Below are 20,353 nucleotides of genomic sequence, written 5' to 3'. Positions count from 1 at the left end.
CACTCCCTACTACAAGTCTACGTCCCTACCAGAAGCCTACGATCGGCCAAGGAGCGACGGCTCGTGGTGCCATCACAGTGAGGCACTAAATCACTCTCCAGAACATTCTCATTCACGGTTCCATGCTGGTGGAATGATCTCCCCACCCTCGTCCGTAATGCAGAATCCCTGACAGCATTCAAAAGACAACTGAAAACTCATCTCTTCCGTGAGTACTTAACATAAAAAAATAAATAAAATAAAAATAAATAAAAAAAAAATCTTTTTCTTTTAAATATTTCCTTCCCTTTTAAATCTTTCCTTGTCTGGCTTTTGCTACTCTGAGCAATACCTGAACTTTGTATTTTGAGCACTTCTTGCGTCGTTCTTCCCTCTTCACTATGACTCGCTTGCTTTAGTCCTCAGATGTAAGTCGCTTTGGATAAAAGCGTCTGCTAAATGACTAAATGTAAATGTAAATGTAATGCAGTGACATTCACGGGGGATCGGGCTGAACGTGGGGATCGTGCTGGATGACTCCCACGGTGAATGAGGAACCACACATCCACAGCGTGTGGTCAATGAATTTGATGAGAGGTAGGTTGATATAATCCCACAGCAGTATCTGGGCGAGCGGATCGTCTAACCCGCTCCAGAACTGCTGCTGAAGGAAGTACTCATCCCAGCTCCCATCCTGGTAAAGGTGAAGGTAAACTTTAGCAAATTCCTCCAGAGTACTACCGTTCTGGTCGAAAATAGTGGATTCCGTGGGGTATGCGGAAGCGCGGTCTTCGGGCTGTGCAGGATTCATAGAGATGCTGGTCAAGCCTTCTGTCAGGATACAGGTACGGAGACAGAGGTAAGTGAATCCAAACACAGTTTTATTTAAAGTGACACAAGTGCAAAGGTGAGTATTCAAAGTTCAGGTGCAGATTCAGTGAAGCGCACAACGTGCGGGGCATATTACAGGTGAGCAGGTCCTCTTCAGATTAGTTGGTGTCAAGCAATCACAGTTCATTAATACTTGTCTTTTCTCTTACAGATGCAGTCACGAGCCAGTAAACTCAGCGTTAACACAGGGAACTCAGGTGAATACCGGATCTCGGGAAACATGGATTCAGGCAGGCTTTCTGGAAACAGCGGAACAAGGATACAGATGTTAGTAATTCACATGTGAGTATATGTTATTTTGCAGGTACTGGGTGCATCAGAGACTTCGGGAGACAATGGATAATGGTCTGTTACTGTTGGAGGCTTGACCAAGACTGAGGCTGTGGTGAGTGTTTTTATGGAACTTGCTAATGAGGCTGCTGATTGTGAGCAGGTGCAGGTGATAATACTCAGGGGAGAGTAATTGCAGGTGCGCCAAAAAGGATTTTGGGGAATGTAGTGCAGAGATAGACAGTGAACCGTGACACCGGGTTCTATGACGAAGTTAAGCGAGATGTACAGTAATGAGAAGAAATGACTTTGTTTGGTGCACATTCCAGCACTTAAGAATAAATTGTTAAATATTAGGTGTTTAAAAGAGTTTGAGAAAACAAAGTTAAATTTAAGTTGTTACGGTTTTTGCTTTTATGGTATATGTTTTAAGTTTTGTTTAGTCATTGAGCATTGTTGACACACTTCATTGTCACTATAATTGACACTATAATTGTCATTTCAGTTATTGAGGCAGAGACTATAAAAGCAGAAGGAAGAGCCATTCTAATCTTTTATGTGACAATTGTTTTATTTAATTTAACTCTTTAAAATTGTTTTTTAATGACAAAAACGAATTAGTTTTTCAGTTATCACAACTGTTATAACACTGGTTATACAATAAACAGATATCACTGTTATTAAACTCTGCTCAAATGAAATTTAAATTCCAAATTGATCCATATCGTGATACGTAGCGTATCGTGGCTTTAGTATTGTGATGCGTATCGTATCGTGACATTGTTGATGATTCACAGCCCTACAGCACAGTAACCTACACTTAACTGAATCCTCACTATCTCTATCTATCACACAATCTACCACTTTGGAATGGTACTTGAGGCTAAACACATCCTATCATTTATCACTTTCAAGAACGTACGTGCCCTGATGTCTTGGAAAACTTTTCAGTATAAATTTATTTGATTTTGCATAAAATTGTATTGTTGCAGAGACTGCAAAGATTATATGTATTTTGTAAAACATTTGCAAATTAAGCATCACAATCACACACTGGTTAGAAGTGTGTCCCATTAGTAAACAAAAGTCTTAAAATACTTGAAGCCTTCACACCAACTTGGACACTTCGACCAATCTCCGGAAATAAATAAGTAGTCGTATGCAAAGACCGCAAGTGTGGGTGTTAGGACAGGCCCACTGCCCTTTCATTTTATATAGCCTATATAAAAGGAATAAAAGCCTAAAATAAATCTGTTCATCATATTAAGTGATCTTTAGAAAATCACTCTATTCAGAAAATTGGGACTAAACCATTCAATTGATTTTAATATCTCTTCAGAAAGTGTCAAGGTGGTTGCGGTGTTGACTGTCAATGGAGGGACAGAAATCTCTCAGATTTCATTAAAATATCTTAATTTGTGTTTCGAAGATGAACGAAAGTTGTACGGGTTTGGTGAGTAAAAGATATTTACATTTTTGGGTAAACTAACCCTTTTAATGCATCTTTGCTGAATGAAAGTATTAATTCAACAGTATTAAGTAATGCCCCCAAACTTTTGAATATCATAGGCCTATTTCTAAAATATGTAAAACCTTATTAATTAGCACACCACTACTGAGTGAGATCAGTTATTTTTTCACCTCTCTTTGCAGGTTTGCAAAAACTGGCTGCTGATGACTATACATGACTAAACATGCAAATCCATTGTTGTAAACATCACAGATGCAGAGTGAAGCGCACCTGTTTATATTCATCACAGATAATTTTGACTTCCACACCTGTGAACTGATTCGATGTGCTGCAAAACTGTTCCTTGGAAATGTTATGGCAGGATGTTATACGAGCAGTGTTTGTACCTTCAGAACAGTGCTTAATACCGCCTGTAAATCACATAATCCACACCATGCATTACAAAACACATCTGTCTTTTCTTTAGCCTTGTTCTTTTTCATTGTGGCATTTCCCTAATGCTTCTATCTGGTGCGACGGACAGTCCGTGTCTCGACCGCTTTATGCTTGCTCTGCTTGCCTTGGGGAGAGTCAGCAGAGGGGGCGATCTTAACCACACCAGATGCTAGCTGCCGGTTTGGGTGCAATCCATCTGTCCAAGAGCCCAGGCTTGACTGATAATATTAATGCGGTATTTCCGAAGGCCTACTACACTTTTGTCTTACTTCCAAAAGGGGAGGGGGAAGATAAAGTGAGGAGTCTGCGATTTGCTCGCCACACATAATTATTGTGGATGGTTGCAGATGCTCCTGCTCTGTAAACATAAATGTACATTGGCCTACACCAGATTGTTTGCTTCCAGTTAGGACAACAGTGTTGACAGATATTAGCATCTGGAGAGCACCGTGTGCTTTGATTCTCAATGTCTTTGCCAAAAGATAGTTTGCTTCATGGATGAGTGAGCAAAGTCAGCGCTTTGAGGGATGCAAGGATGTCAATTTCACACCAACAAAGTTGCATCAAACTGTTCTGAAGCCATTTCATCTCATAGCACTGATATTTCAGAGCAGGTAAAATAACTTTTGTTTCTCTTGGCAAAGTAAAACAGACTAGCATGAAAGGGATATACTAAATTTGATTAGTGAGCTAGAAATAAGGCAGAATCTTAAATATTTCTTGATCGTTTTATGTTTAAGCCTTTTCAAATAGACATTTTCTTTATTTCCAGGTTTAAATTAGATTTTGAATCCCAGAAACAGACTAAAAAGTCAGCTGGAGAGCAGTGTATATATTTTTTAAAGTTATCATTTAAGAGGTTGAGGGAGAAATAGCCCAACAGGGATAAAATATCATTCTCCAAGATCCTGATTTCTGATGCAACAACTGAGCAATACAGAAGCTTTAATGTGAGAAGGGAACAGCGAGTCAAGCATATGTTTTGGTGGAATTATATGCAGGATTCAAATGTGTTTCATTTGTAATTTTATTGATCTTTTAGGGATTGCCAAAAATGGCTTGCACTGAATAATCAAGGGTTGCATGCTAAACTTGTACAAAAGTACAGCAGTACCAAAAATGTGAAACAGTGTGATATCAACATTTTGCGCTTTCTAGGATGACAGTTTTCCTCAATTATGGGATATAATGTCTAATGCTGAAATATTTGGATGATACATTTGAAAATGGAGTTCTACAATTAATCAGATTTTCTTTCCCACATGGAAAACATTCTATCCTTAAACTCACATTTATTATAGTTTATTTTTCTTAAGATGGAACACTTATTTTTCAGACAATCCCAAAGGTTGTACCGTCAGAAAATAAGAGGAAAATGCATTTTAATATGTCACAGTAGCCTTGTTATGCCACTACTTTAAAAGTGGCATACGTTTGAACCATGAGAGTTCACTTTGACAGGGATATGCGTTCACATTTGAAATTCAGAGAGGACACCAGCAGCCATGCAGGCAAATGCCAGGGATTTTAGAGTTAAATTCCAGACTGAATCTAAAAAATGATGCGTGCGCATTATTTCAGAGGCTTTATCAATGGAATTTGCCCGTAATTAGGTGCTTGATTTACCTTGAATTTGTGATGGTTCAATTTTTCCAGGGAAAAAATATGGCAGCTGTCCATATTCTTGTGAGCGTTCAGATACACTTGTGACAGAGAGAGAGAGAGAGAGAGAGAGAGAGAGAGAGAGAGAGAGAGAGAGAGAGAGAGAGAGAGAGAGAGAGAGAGAGAGAGAGAGAAATGACTTGGGAGGTAGAGTGATGGAGTAGTGTCTCGCTGACACACGTACACACAGCCTGCTTTTTCTGCAAGAATGCCTGCAAATCTGTTTATTTCAGCCTCTCGGGTTTATTTCAGTCTTTTCCCCCCGCCATTTTTGAAATACCAACTGCCGAATATATAGCCTTTTTTAGTATCTCACCAGAGCAATCAATCTTTTTGACACTATAGACAAGTATAAGAAAGATATCATCTATGATTGACACTAAGATATGCGGTTCCATACTATACCATTTGTATGAAATCTGAGAAAATTATTGAGACGATATTTAAAAACGCACACAAACACACACACACACACACACGAAACCGAAATTGTGATTTATAGATGTAATTCAGACCTGAAGTATTTTTGTTTCAAGGAGAACAATATGTTGACTTGACATTTGCCTCTCGCTAATAGTCCTTCCAATGTTCTGTGAAGTTCTGGGTTTCTCTTCTCTATCTTTCTCTTCAGTGACAGACAAGGACATAGCTTGCTAGAGAGATTTCGGATCTATCTTTCTATCTAGAAGTAAACACTTTTATTTTTAACTTTAAAACTTTATAAAACTTTATAAAAGTCAACATCTTGAGGCTCTAAAAATATAAACATATCACAAGCACTTGTGTTTAGTGTAAAGCATAAAGGCCCACTGAAGTGCCTTAAAATGCGCAGCATAATTTAATGTGTTGATGTAATTTCCACTGAAACCGGAAGACAGGGCGGGACATATAGAACAGCTCCTCCCTTTTTTTAAAATAGCCAATAACATTTTGTTTATTTCACAGCTCAGCCAGAGCCGCTGAGCTCGATAAAGCCGCGGTTTCCTCTTAATCTCTATCCGTTTCTCCTCATAATCTCCTACGTATCGCTTTAAAATATAGCATTCTGTGCAGAATTCAAAGGATCCAATACCATTTCTAGTCTGCACCGACTCGCGCATAAGATCCGCTCTGTGCTATCATGTCTCTGGACCGGAGCAGACTGTGTGTGCGCTGGGGTGATCAAATTACACTAATGTGAAACCAGACTTCATTCGCCCCAGCGGAAAGCATATTTACACTGTCTGAATTGTCCCTACCCCCTGTATAGTGCACCATATGCCATTCACAATGTAGAAAATGGTGAATGTGTGAACAAATGGCCGATTTTAGCTGCAGCTTTAGCGTCTATTTATAATGTAGGGGACACAATGCTTCAGACTCTAGAAAGCATTCCATTGGACAGAAAATCTGAAATGAGGGGATGTCATCAAAATCATTGATCCATACTGCCGGAAGTTAGAGACTGTAAGTTTTGAATGCTTATATCTTATAAATGCAAATGTTGTCATTGTTTTTGAGCACACTACCTTATAGATAACAGTAAGGCTAACATATTTATGCTAAAAAAAAATCTATTTTGATTTCATTGGGACTTTAATACATGTTGGTCTAGCATATGACCAACTACTAGTGAACACTTGATAGTTTACTGGGCATAGAACAAATGCATCAGCACCTAGTGGTTCACATCAGCTAAAATGCATACAGTCACATTATAGACAGCCTTGCTGGTAACTGATGATTGAATTAATAAAGAGAGATGAAACACTTTAAATGTACTAAAGAACACATACGCCTGTGACACCTGGGTGTCAGTCCATACCTAAATATACACAAAAAATGCAAGAAAGACATAAAATCTCAAGTTTCCAGCCGTGCAGCATTGTACTATTGTCAAATCACTTTTGTTGGCACGCAGGATGACTTAAGTCCATTTGTTCAAATCCTCCCCTGAAGCTTTTTCTGGGTTGTAGGTTCGCCAAGAAAAAAAACAAAAACAAATTCAAATGGATTTATTTTCCACTCCACAGCTCAAGATTGTTTATCTGTGAGTGAAGGACACTCATGAAGACAGCATGTCAATTTTCAGATCAATTGTTAGCTCTCCAGTTCTGGCTTTGCATTTGGACTTTCATTTGAAAACCTCAGGTCTCCACAATAAAATTGGATTAGGGAAAGAAAGATAGAATGCACTCAACATTAATTTCAGTAATGCTAAAAACCGCTAAAATAACAGCAAATAATTGTTTGTAACTTGCAGTTAAATATTGTCTGTACAAATGATGAGGGTGGTTTTTTTTTTCTGTTTCCTGCAGAGACGGCGCTATTTAACATGAAATAATATGGAAGAGGTTTGAGCCTATGCTGTTTAAAAAAAAAAATAGAAATCTACTTTCATTTACCACTTTAATGACATTTGCAGTTATTTTTTTTGATTTTTGCTCATTTTGTTTTCCAAGGTTAAGCACTAGTGTGAATTTTTTTTTTTTTACAAAATACATAAAAAAAACTAACAATAAAAGTTAATAATTGTTTAAAGAAAATGTGTCAATTGATTTCAGATCATTAGTGTTAAAACTAGTTTTGGACAAGTGTTTTAAATGTTAAGCGCCACATTGAATAAGTTATTGATTTATCTTTATTTTTTTATTTTTTTATTACAGGTCATTAAAGCTGCAGTCCATAGTTGTTCCTCTTTGTCACCATCTCTGTTCGAAATCTGCAATTGCAGTTATACACAGAATTATCAACTTTATTTATTGTCAACGGCACGGCACTGTGCGGATGAATCCAATGTTTTGAGGAGAATGTGTGTATGTGCGTTTGTCAGTCACCGTGTGGGTGTGGATACTCTCATTCGGAATCACAGATTCTACTTTTTGGAGGTATGACCAACATAAGAATTTTCACCGGAAAATGTCATCTGAACACGTAACATCCACTTTTGTTCTGACCAACTAAGGGAAAAAAAGCATTGCAGTAAATCGTGCTGATTAAATCTAACGATCGCATATCATATCACATCGACCTGTGCAAATTATACTTTGTTCTTAAATTGTTAATGTTAACAACATCAGCATTGCGTGACTACATTTAATGCCCTTCCAATATTTAATCCTTGTTTTCGCATGGGGCTGTTTGCAGTCTCTTTTTTCTGTAGCCACGCCGAAGCCCAAAGTCTTTTGCATTTTCACAACGGGTGAATCTCTAGTTGTCACTTGTAATTGTTGTATGAACCTTCTTTATGACACCTTCTATATGCGTACAGATGTTACGTAATGACTCAAAGACATGCTCGAATTTTCCACGGAAATCAACTAGCACCACTGGAATTAAAAACGTTCATTCATTCAAACCTTTATTTAACCAGGATAAAAACTCCTTGAGATTAAAAATCTATTTTACAAGGATGTCCTGGCAAGTGGCAGCAACGCTCGTACAAATATTTACAGAAACACTTACAGATAAATACAAAGACACACTTTCACTCTTCATATTCAAACAACAATATCATCATAAAAAAACCTAAGTCCTAAATCAATTTAATTTAAGTAAAGTGACAGACAGACTGCCTTTCTGCAAGATCCTTTAAAAAGCCTTTCAAATAATAAAATAAAATCAACTCCTTCAACTGTAGCTCATTCTGTATCAGATTCCATGCAGATGGTGTTGCAAAATTAAAAGACTTTTTACCAAAAACAGTGCAGGCTTTAGGGACTGTCAATGAAAACTAATTCTGTAAGGGCAGGTGATATGTCCATGTAGACCTTGGGATAATTTAAATATTCAGATAAGAAGGAAGGAGTCATAATACTGCCTTATAAATAAAAAGATGCCAATGCACCCAACGCCGAATGGAAAGGGAAAACCACTTACCCAGGAATACAATAAACAGTGATGAGTGAGAGATTTTAAATTTGTGATGCATCTCAAGGCTCCATAAGACACAGTGTCCAAAGCATGAAGACATTGAGGGGTTGAATTCATGTATACAATATCTCCATAGTCTGAGACAGATAAGAATGTTGTATTTACTAGTTGTTGTTGTTGTTTTTTTTGCTCCAAAAGATAAACATGACTTAATTCTAAAGAAGAAACCTAACTTCAATTTCATTTTTTGTCAATTTGTGATTGCTTGACCTAATGTGGACCCAGAACAATAAAGAACAGTATCATCAGCATTAAAATGATATTTTGTATTGTTTGTATTATTGCAGAGATTATTTGTATAAATAATAAAAAGAAGAGGCCCAAGGTTTGAACCTTGAGGCACCCATTTTAAAATATTTAGGGAGGCAGAAGTAAGGCGTCTACTTGTACACATTGTTTTCTCCCTGATAAATAACTATTGAACCATCCCACTGTTTGTTCTGATAGTCCAATTGAAATGAGTCTTTGAAGAAGTATTTTATGGTCCACTGTGTCAAAAGCTTTTGACAAATCAATAAACAGTGCTCCACAGTGCTGTTTATTGTCCAAGATATTAACCAGATCATGTGATTCCATTAATTTAGCTAATACTGACAGTTTAGAAATAGGCCTATAATTATTTGTATTTGCAGGATCACCACCTTTATGAAGGGGGAGCACGTTGGCAGATTTCCAAACAGCTGGAGGTTAATTAAACATGTAACTGGGTTGGCTATCAAATCTGCAGCTATTTTTAAAAAATAAGGCTCCAATTTGTCTGGACCAGATGATTTTTTTGCATCTAGATCTTGCAATGCCTTCCTTACTTCTGATACAGTTATTGTATTGAAATAAAATGGTTGTGCTGACAGTAACTGATCAACATGACATGCAATGGGAGAGCTGGAAATTGGATTGTGTAGTGTTTCATAAAGGGAGCTAGCAGCAATAAAATGGTTATTAAAACTATTGAGAATTTCATTTTTGTCAATGATTTTTTTTTGTCATCAACAACAATACAAGATCGTACTTCTGAATCTGTTTTTGCTTCCGTTAATAATTTAATTGTTTTCCAAAACTTACGAGGGTTATTTAAATTCTTTGATGTTTCAGAAAGCAAAAAGGCTGATTTAGCGTTACAAATTTTTACAGTACATAAATCACGTAAACGCCGAAGTTTCAACCAGTCAGACTCAAGTTTTGACTTTCTAACTTGAGCCCAGGCTCAGAAGAGCTCCAGAAGAAGGTCAGACAACTCATTACTAAACCAAACATTGTTTCACCCTTTCACTCTATGTCTTTTGAGTGGGGCATTGTTATTTACCAGGCTTGTAAAAGCATCATAAAAAAATGTCCAAGCATTCTCAACATCATCAATAAGATTAATTCTTTTCCAATCAAAATCATAAAGATCATGTAAAAAACCTTGCAGTGAAAACTGCTTCATTGCTCTCTTAAAAATTATGCGCAGCCTGTTTGAGGGATTTTTGTATTCCTTTCGGATGCTATAAAACAATGATCGCTTATGTCATTTTCAAAAACACAGGCACACGAGTATTTGTGAGGGGCATTTGTAAGAATAAGATCAATTATGGAAGATTTTTCTGGATGTTTTTGATTTGGTCTAGTGGGGCTATTCACAATCTAAAAAAGAATCACAAAATTATTTAAAATGATCAGACATTGGCAAAAGCCAGTTCCAATTGAGATCTCCTAAAAAAACAACTTCATTATTAAAGCTATGAAAGGGCCCTTGCACACGTGCCACTGCCAACCAGTTGCTTTAAAAAAACACAGCACGATGGGCAATGTGCATTTAAGTTGGTAAATATAGGAGGAGTATGTCAAAGTCACTTACAAAATTGTCCTTTATTATAGTGATAATAGCATGCTTTATCACTCAGCTAAGTATTGCTAGCATGTTTAGTATGTTTCTAACATGTTTAGCACACAATGGCATATTTTAGTATGTGGCTAATACTGCAATACAGTGTTAATCATGTCACTTCCTGTTGTCAGTAGGTGGCACTATTACTATAACTGAAAATTGTCATGTAGATGTGTTCAGGGTAGGTCTCTTAAATAACGTGTGAAGTTTGGGGCAGATTGGACATTGTCTTCTTGAGCAACCACGACTTCCTGTTTCATTGCATTAGCATGCTTTATCACTCAGCTAAGTGTTGCTAGCATGTTTAGTATGTTTCTAGCATGTTTAGAACTCAATGGCATATTTAATATGTTGCAAGAACTGCATCACAGTGTTAAACATGTCACTTCCTGTTCCCAGTAGGTGGTGTTATTACTATAAATGAATATTGTCATTTGAAGAATAACCCACCTCAGCAAAGTTTGAAAGAAAAAAACAAATCCTATAGACTTGCAGCGAAGGAGAGAAGAGAGCCAAATCATATTTAGAGACCACAATAAATTGTTGTGCAACATGCTAAAAACACTCAAAACACCATAGCATCCACATTACCCTGTGTTTACTTATTTTCTTCGTTCGAAGGCAGGCCACAGTGTGAAAAGACGCTATTCTGTTGGTCTGACTACTGTAAGAGTGATATAATCATGACTTTGTGGAAGTGTGCAAGGAATGGACATGTTATTCACAATTCTACACAAATATGCAAAAACTACACATTTAGAATTCGAAACAAAGAGCTCTTGGCGACATTAAATAGCTTAGTCTTTGAAAATGATATGTATTAATTCTCCAGTCTTGTTATGATTCCCTCATTTAACCTGCCAAAAGGACCACACGGTTGAAAATGAACACATAAGGCTTTCATGCAGGCTTGACTGGGCCATCTGTTTGAAACCCCAAACCGCCTTTAAGTGCTAATTCTGAGCTAGAATTAAACCCGGCGTCCGGTGAGGAGGAAGGAAGCCAATGACTGAAAAACAATTAATTACTAAAACAAGAAAAACAAAAAATGTTTAGGAGTCTGTCCGTCAAGTTTTCAAGCGGATCCAAGGACTGTCCCGGAGGATCTGAAGTCATCTGCCAAAGCATTCCATAAAAGCTGGCACCTTCGATGATACCGCAAGCCTCATTTACCCCCCCCCCCCCCCCCCCCCCCCCCCCCCCCTTCCATCAGCACCACATGGCCATGGTCAAAATGACTGTCGCAAGCTGGCAGACCTCAGGTGATAAGCAGAATCTGCCGGGCTAATACCCAGCACAGACTATGAGAGAGATATCTTGGGCTGCGAAGAAGAAAAAAGTCGAAAGAGATTGACAAGATGGAGAGAAATTGAAAGACCGACAATAACTGGCTATTTAAGTCCTCTTGTAACAAGACTAAGACACTTTAAAGTCAACATAACATGTTTGAGTGGAACTTGATATTCAATGAGAAAAATATATGGTGAGGCTTTATTTGATGCATAAGGCAATGATAGATTTGGGGCTGTTCCTCATAAAAAAAGCTATTGATTAATATTGTTAAAAAGTTTGGAGTCAGAAAGATTTTTAATGTTTCTGAAAGAAGTCTCTCATGCTCAACAAGGCTGAATTTATTTGATCATAAATACAGTAAAAACAGTCATATTGTGAAATATTATTACAATTGAACTGGTTATTACTGGTTATTACTCCAGTCTTCAAGGTGCAGTAATTGATTTCTGAGAAAATTCCTCGGTTGATATTTGAAATCAACCCAAACAAACACACCCTCATTGCTCAGCCCACAAAATGCACATACACGCAATGCAAGAGTGAATGTCTCTTTATCATTGCTAAAAAAATAATGCTTCTCAAAAAATTTCCTATTTTTAGAGATAACATTATAACAACAGCGTAACTTGGTTCTGTGAAACCAAGCAGAACCAATGTTACTCATGTATGGAGCAGAGCAGAGACATTTGTTTCCAGGCCTTCCAAATTAGGTCTCTCCAGCTCTGGAAAGCTTTTCTTACTTTACAAGTGATATATCTCTGACCGTTTCCCCCATTTTAATGTATCTCAGCCATCTCCCTTTCTAAGTTCTTTCTTGAAATCTATTTCTCTCTCCTCCCTTATCATGATTGGACACGCCCCCTACTGCCGATTGGATATATGATTGGATTCTGAATATCACTGGTGGTTTATTTGCTGCACTGTCATATAAAAATTGTTTGCACGAAATCTGAAACACATTGACTTGCTTGTAACTTGAACATTTCCTTGTGAAGAAAATGTTATTTCCAAGAGTACTTTTATAGAAGTTGACATTTTGTGTTCTTTTTTTTTTTTTAATCTCCACCCAGATATAATGTGTTTGCTATACTCAGAGAGGACTGTTGTTGAATTTTCTAAGCCGTGTGAGGTGTCACCTTGGATCACCTTCGAATGAGATGACTGGCCTAATCGATCTCTTTCACGCTCTCTGACGAATCAATAGTTTTCTCTCTAGACTACTAAAGGCACACAGTTCAGAGTAGCGGGAAAGATTAAGTGTTGCCTTTTCTTTTTTCTGTTTGTTTTGACTGCTGGTTGGGAAGAAATAGTTGAGGTGCCAGGAAATTTAGATGCTCTCAGATAATGCCTTGTGTTCCATCAAAAAGCGGACAAGAAAGACATATGGGCTTGAAAAGAAACAAATCACTTTCCTGATAAGGTACGACTCCTTTCTTTTGTTATTTTCCATATGCAGAGAAGCCAGTCTAGCAGGCAGTGGCAAAATAATTAGCTAAAATACCTCTCTATTTAGACGCTGGGTCCTTGTGTGAATGACACTAGAGAATGAGTAAATGAACATGAGTTTGGTCAGTCGTGTTATGCAGTACATTTGAAAAAAAAGGCAGAATTACTACACAATTGTATAGCAGACATTGAGAAATAAGTTAAGTCCATATGGTCAAGCGAAAATGCCCCTATTGTGCTATGTTAAACCTTCCTAATTTAATGTTGGAGTCTCCTTCTATAGGTTTACATGCATCTAAGGTCAAAAAAAACATAATATACATTGCAGCATCACCTCTTTTCTCACAGGGTCTGATAAAGGATGCAGTTCCATAAAGGATTCTGTCTCTCTAAACCCCTCCTTTCAGAGAACCAGCTCTATTCTGATTGGTCAGATGGCCCAGTGTGTTGTGATTGGTCTACCACGCACGCCAGAAATGAAACTCCCATTATCATATCTAAATTTCACCTCCGGAGCTTCCTCAGCACTTGATACACTGTGATATGAACAGTAACAATGAGGTTGGTTGTACTGTATCGATTCCAGCACAAGAAAACAGCATCTTCTCGACAACACGACACTGCACCATGTTGCTTGTCAGCTACAACTAAAGCGTTTGAGGGTGGGTCAGAGAAGATGTTGTTCTCAGACAGTCAATGAACACCATATGCAAATTTGTTACACATCTAAGTAGATATGTTACCTGGAATTTCTGACGACTCGTTTCAGCAGTTCGTTTCAGCAGAATCGATTTTTTTGTTTTAATAGACAATAACTTTATTTGTCATGCACTTTGATCTATAAAATTTTGCAGAACTTTTACATTCACAAACAGCTATATTATGCACTGCATGCCAGGTAATATTTGGGGAAACATTTATAATGGGGCACTTTAAGTGCAATTAAACGTTATGGGTCAAGCCATAAGCTCCAATTCTCACTATTAACTAACTATTAACTACAACTTTTGCCTCAATGAACTCCCAATTACTGCTTATTTATAGTAGGTAAGGTAGTTGTTTGGTATAGGGTATAATTAAGGGAAGCAGAATATGGTCATGCAGAATATGTCACGGGCTAGGACGAATGACAGGAAGCAATTGCAAGTAAACAGTTCATTAGAGAATCACAAAATCGGCAGTGCAAACAGATGGTAACGGTGACGCAGGGACAAGATGGTCAGGATCCGTGAAGTGGTGCGATGAAGAGACGATGGTGAGACAAACGTAGAAACTCGAATCCAGACGAAGAAACAGGAACACAAGGCAGGAACTGGACACCGGAACACCAACACGAACCACATGAAACAACGATCTGACAAGGATGAGAGAACAACGGTGAGTATAAATAGTGTGGTGATGATCAACTGCAGCTGGTGATGTGATGATGAGCAGCTGGAGCGGATCAAGTGATGTCATACAGACACACCCCTCACACACGTGCATTCATACAAAACATAAACACGAGACTAGAAGGAAACAGAGAAACGTCTACCGTGACAGTACCCCTCCTCTTAAGAACGCCTCCTGGCGTTCTCAGACTCCCTTACCTGTCGATTGTAATCATCGATAAGAGAGTGATCCAGAATGGATCACTAGCAGGAACCCAACTTCTCTCCTCCGACCGTAACCTTCCCAATCCACCAAGTACTGAAATCCGCGTCCCCTCCATCTAGAATCCAGAATACGATTGACCGAATAGGATGGTTCCCCATCTACGAGTCGCGGCGGTGGGGGAACCGGGACTAGCGGATTAATGCGAGCATAAAACACGGGCTTGACTTTGGATAACTGGAACACGGGATGAATTCTCCTGTACACAGGAGGAAGTTTGAGGCGGATTGCCACCGGACTAACGATCTTGGTGACAGCAAACGGGCCAATAAATTTGGGACCAAGTTTATTCGAGACGGATCGGAGGGGAATGTTCTTGGTAGAAAGCCACACTTTAGAACCGACGACGTATACGGGAGGTCTCCGCCGGTGGCGATCGGCCTTGACCTTGGTGCGTGCTCCCACTTGGAGCAGAGTCTCGCGGGCTCTAGTCCAAGTGCGATAACACCTCTGGATGAAGGCGTGGGCAGAGGGGACCGCGACTTCGGACTCCAGACTAGGAAAAATTGGTGGCTGGTAACCTACACTACACTCAAACGGAGATAGGCCCGTAGATGACACTGGTAACGTATTGTGGGCGTACTCCACCATTGACAGTTGCTGACTCCATGAGGAACGATTCTTGGAAACCAAACATCGCAACGTTCTTTCCAAATCCTGGTTGGCTCTCTCAGTTTGACCATTGCTCTGGGGATGAAACCCAGAGGACAGACTAACAGTCGCCCCCAGTAATCTACAAAATTCTCGCCAAAATTTGGACACAAATTGGGGACCCCGGTCGGAAACCACGTCTATCGGGAGGCCATGTAACCGAAAGACGTGATCTACGATCGTTGCCGTTGTCTCCTTAGCTGAAGGCAATTTGGGTAGGGGAATGAAATGTGCTGCCTTCGAGAATCGGTCCACCACAGTTAAAACCACTGTGGCACCCTGAGAGGGTGGGAGGGCGGTAATGAAATCTAGAGCGATATGGGACCAGGGTCTCGAAGGCAGCGGCTGAAGTAACCCATCTGGAGGTTGATTGGAAGACTTACCAATGGCACAAACTGAGCAAGCCAAAACAAAATCGTGAATGTCGGGAGCCATACGTGGCCACCAAAATCGTTGCTTGACTGAAAACTCAGTGCGATTAACTCCTGGATGACAAGCTACGTTGGAACTGTGACCCCACTGGATAACGTCAGACTGTAATCCCTCCGGCACAAACAAACGGTTCGGTGGGCATCCGGGCGGAGGCGTTACCCCTTCTAAGGCTCTCTTGACCTTCGTTTCGATCTCCCATGTGAGTGTTGAAACAAATATGGTTTCGGGTAAAATACACTCGGGAGTAGACGGGCGTTCGGAAAAATCAAATATGCGAGATAATGAGTCGGGTTTGATGTTCTTGGAACCCGGACGGTAAGAGAGAGTGAAATCAAAACGACCGAAAAAAAATGCCCACCGAGCCTGCCTGGAGTTCAATCTTTTAGCAGTTCTGATGTATTCGAGATTATTATGATCAGTCCAGATGATAAAAGGTACCCCCGACCCTTCTAACCAGTGACGCCACTCCTCCAACGCCAACTTGACTGCCAACAACTCTCTGTTACCAATGTCATAATTACGTTCGGCTCGGGATAATCGATGTGAAAAAAACGCGCAAGGGTCCACCTTGTCGTCCACAGGTGAACGCTGGGATAACACTGCTCCTACTCCCACCTCTGACGCGTCGACCTCCACCACGAACTGACGTGATGAATCAGGGGCTATGAGAATAGGAGCTGAAACAAAGTGGCTTTTCAGTTTAGAGAACACAGCCTCGGCTGAGTCAGACCACCTGAACGCAGTTCGGGGGGAGGTCAAGGCAGTCAGAGGCGCGACTAGCTGGCTGAAATTGCGAATGAAACGCCGGTAAAAATTGGCGAACCCCAGAAACCTCAACAGGGTCTTGCGTGAATCTGGACTTGGCCAATCAACCACAGCCTTGATCTTCTCAGGGTCCATCCGCATTCCCTCGGACGACACGATGTACCCTAGAAAAGGAACAGACTGTGCATGAAAATCTCATTTCTCCGCCTTGACAAAAAGCCCATTCTCTAGCAACCTCTGAAGCACTCGTCGGACGTGTTGCACATGTTCCTGGAGAGACGAAGAAAAAATCAGTATGTCATCCAGGTAGACATAAATGAACTGATCGATCATATCTCGCAACACGTCATTGATCAGTGCCTGGAAAACTGCTGGGGAGTTGGACAGCCCGAACGGCATAACCAAATATTCAAAGTGCCCCCTAGGGGTGTTAAAAGCAGTTTTCCACTCATCTCCCTCCCTAATGCGAACCAAATGATAAGCGTTACGTAAGTCCAATTTTGTGAAGATAGATGCTCCCTGCAACCTCTCGAAGGCTGAAGACATCAACGGCAAAGGATAAGTATTCTTTACCGTGATGTTATTCAACCCTCGGTAATCAATGCAAGGTCGCAACGATCCATCTTTCTTCCCCACAAAAAAGAACCCCGCCCCCGCTGGAGAAGAGGAAGGGCGAATGAACTTGGTTGCCAGAGAATCAGAAATATATTTCTCCATAGCCTCTCTTTCAGGAATCGAAAGTGAATATAACTTACCTTTAGGCGGAGACTTACCTGGCAGTAAATCTGTAGCACAGTCATAGGGACGATGCGGAGGGAGAGAAGCAGCACGAGACTTACTGAACACTTCCTTCAGGTCCAGATACTCCACAGGCACGTTAGACAAATCCCCTGCTTCTTCCTGCAACACAGAAACAGGTACAGACGAACAAGCAGCACAAGACAAGACTTATGACATTCCTTGTTCCACTCCAGCACAGCTTTATTAATCCAGTCCACACGAGGGTTGTGTTTGATCAGCCAGGGATGTCCAAGAACAACGGGTGCCAGGGGTGATTCCAAAATAAGAAAAGAAATAGTCTCGGTGTGGTTGCCAGAGGTAATAAGTGTGATGTCTTCAGTGGTGTGGGAAATGATGGGAAGCTCTTGACCATTTAATGCGTGAACTGAAATCCGGTGAGTGAGGGGTCGGAGGGGACTCTGGAATGTAAGTGCGAAATTATAGTCCATAAAATTACTTTACGCCCCGGAGTCCAACAGTGCAAGACAATCGTGCTGGTGGACTGACCATCTTAGTCTAACCGGGAGGAGCGTGGAGGTAGATGTAGTCGATGAGGTCTTCCTGGCGGAGATCCCACCTGATAGTAGCCTCAAGTTTACTATCGGGCTTGGCCTTTTACCGGGCAGTTGTAAGCATAATGTCCCGCTCCACCACAATACAGGCACAGGCCCTGGGACCTCCGCCTCTCCCTCTCCTCCCGGGAAAGCCGAGCTCGACCCACCTGCATGGGCTCGGGATCAAAGACGGGGCTGACCACGTCCCTGCCGCTGGATCTGGGAACGTCGACTCCTCCGAAGGTACGGGTGGACGGAACTCGTCGCTCGATCCTAGATAGCCGAGCGTCCACCCGCAGAGCAAGATCAATCAACCCGTTCAGTGTGGTAGGAAGATCCAGGGCGTAGATCTCTCTCTGGACGTGGTCAGCCAGCCCATGCAGGAACATATCCCACTGCGCCTCCTCGTTCCAGCCGCACTCTGCCGCCAAGGTCCGGAACTCTATAGAAAAGTCTGAGACCGATCTTTCTCCTTGACGTAGTTCTGTCAATGTTCTGGCTGCTTCCCTTCCCGAGACAGCCCGGTCAAAAACTTTTTTCATCTCGGCGGCGAGGGTCTGGAACGAGGCGCAGCATGGATTCTGATTCTCCCACACCGCCGTTCCCCAGAGCGCCTGTAAGCAAAGTTAGTACAAAAGCCACTTTAGCCTGTTCAGTCTCGAACGTGCGTGGTTGCAGAGCGAAATGCATCGTGCAACGGGTCACGAATGCTCTACAAAAGGCTGGTTCCCCGGAATAATGCTCAGGTACCGGCAGGCGGGGCTCCAACAATGCGGGTCTCTCTGGAAGTGGTGGGGGAACGGTCGGTGTGAGCGGCGCAGTGGGAATCTGAAGCCGTTGGATATGCTGGGTGAGCTCGGACACCTGCGTCACCAAGGCTTGCACTGCACGACCTGTATCGCTGTTCTCTCTCTGCTGGGCATCCATTCTCCTGGTGCTATGATGGATAAACTCGTCCACGGGGCTCTGCGGTGAACTCGCTGCTTCAATCTTTAGGTCAGATCGTTCTGTCACGGGCTAGGACGACTGACAGGAAGCAATTGCAAGTAAACAGTTTATTAGAGAATCACAGAATCGGCAGTGCAAACAGATGGTAACGGTGACGCAGGGACAAGATGGTCAGGATCCGTGAAGTGGTGCGATGAAGAGACGATGGTGAGACAAACGTAGAAACTCGAATCCAGACGAAGAAACAGGAACACAAGGCAGGAACTGGACATCGGAACACCAACACGAACCACATGAAACAACGATCTGACAAGGATGAGAGAACAACGGTGAGTATAAATAGTGTGGTGATGATCAACTGCAACTGGTGATGTGATGATGAGCAGCTGGAGCGGATCAAGTGATGTCATACAGACACACCCCTCACACACGTGCATTCATACAACAACATAAACACGAGACTAGAAGGAAACAGAGAAACGTCTACCGTGACAGAATAAGGCATTAATATGTGCTTTATATGTACTAATAAACAGCCAATATCCAGTTATATCCAACTAGTTAATGGTGAGAATTGAACCAAAATAACCAAATGACCAAAATAACAATATACCAAAGTTTTGTTTGATGTTAGAAGCACCCGGACCCAACATTTGCAATATCAATTTACACTAATATATATATATATATATATATATATATATATATATATATATATATATATATATATATATATATATATATATATAATGAATAAAATTTCCTCCTTCAAAGTTTGAGTTGTATCCAATTTATTTCTGTCCAATATATCACATATGATGGGGACATGTACTGCAAAAAATGCACTGCATATTAGGACTGACCCAGATATTTCCGAAAGTCTTTGATTCAATCCATTTTTCTTGGCATTCCACGGTGGAGCATTGAAGGAAGGGGCCATAACATTCCATCTGCCGTCTATTAGTCGGGACATAAAATGGTATCATTAGAAAGAACAGAGATAGGTGAATCCGAGACAACATGCACAGCATACATCTGTGCTCATGTAAAACATGTCACAGTAATAATCATTGCACACAGCAGCAGATGTATTTTATTACTTACACCAGAACTTACCACAAGAACATAATGTTCTCATAAAGTTGAAGTCTGCTGATATTCTGTCCTCCAGCCGTCCATAAACTATGCAGGTACAGATTTCACATAAGGTTCTGTGATCATGATAGAGGTGACTGAATAAAGGTGGCAACACTTTTCCCAAAGCCTGGTTTGTACTTGTGGAGTATCGTTTGGTTGTGTGCAACACAAAATGAGTGTTTGCTGCATTAACGATGAACAAGTTCA

This window comes from Siphateles boraxobius, unplaced genomic scaffold (assembly GCF_051911475.1).
Source record: "Siphateles boraxobius isolate OS27281-9 unplaced genomic scaffold, OSU_SipBor_1 1, whole genome shotgun sequence".
NCBI classification, from domain to species: domain Eukaryota; kingdom Metazoa; phylum Chordata; class Actinopteri; order Cypriniformes; family Leuciscidae; genus Siphateles; species Siphateles boraxobius.
This window is presented reverse-complemented; position numbering follows the sequence as displayed.